This window comes from Chrysochloris asiatica, unplaced genomic scaffold (genome assembly GCF_000296735.1).
Source record: "Chrysochloris asiatica unplaced genomic scaffold, ChrAsi1.0 scaffold00082, whole genome shotgun sequence".
Classification (NCBI taxonomy): domain Eukaryota; kingdom Metazoa; phylum Chordata; class Mammalia; order Afrosoricida; family Chrysochloridae; genus Chrysochloris; species Chrysochloris asiatica.
In genome coordinates this window covers 11,924,604-11,925,604 of record NW_006408600.1, presented here as the reverse complement: position 1 = coordinate 11,925,604, position 1,001 = coordinate 11,924,604, and positions in this window count along the sequence as shown.

Here is a 1,001-nt window from a genome sequence, read left to right as displayed (position 1 = left end):
TATTTAAATCTGTATGTTTAGCGCATAATTCGATAAACTGGATTATATGAAGAAGAAAGTGGAAGAAGACTTACTAACAACCTATGATATGCAGATGGCACAACCTTGTTTGCTGAAAGCCAAGAGAATTTCAAATACTTACTGATGAAGAACAAAGACCACAACCTCTGGTATGAGTTGCACCTCATTGTAAAGAAAACAAAAATCCTCACTACTGGACCAGTAAATAACATCATGATCAATGGATAAAAGATTGAAGTTGTCAAAGACAACATGTGAAAGCTGGACAGTGAATAAAGATAACTGTAGAAGAATTGATGTATTTGAGTTACGGTGTTGGAGGAGAATATTGCAAGTACCATCCACTGCTAAAAGAAAAAACAGATCTGTGTTGGAAGAAGTGCATCCAGAGTGCTCCTTGGAGGCCAGGATGGCCAAACTTCACCTCTCATACTTGGGGCATATTGTCATGAGGGACCAGTCCCTGGAGAAGGATATCATGTTTGGTAAGGTGGAGGGTTAGAGAAGAGGAAGACCTCCCCAGTAAGATAGATTGGCAAAGTGGCACCATCAATGGGCTCAAGTGTGGCAACAATTGTGAGGTTGGCACAGGACTGGGCAGTGTTTCATTCTGTAGTACATAAGGTCTATGTACCAACTCTTGTACATCGAGTTGCACCAACTCGATGGCACCTAACAACAACATGGCTCAGAACCAACTCGGTTGCACAAAACAACAACTGTTGGTTGGGAGTTCTGGTGTGGCTCTGTGAGTTAATGTGCCAGACTGCAAAGTCAGTTCAAACTGCAGTGTCGGTGGTTCAAACTCACTAGTAGCTCCTTGGAAACCCTATAAAGGGTAGCTATGGGTTGGAACCAACTCAACGGCACTTAACAGCAACAACATTCTTGGCTGATTATTTTAAGGTGCCCATACCTCATGAGTATAATTGTCCCTCTTTAGACCAATTTATTTATTTTTTCATTTTTTATTTTTTAAT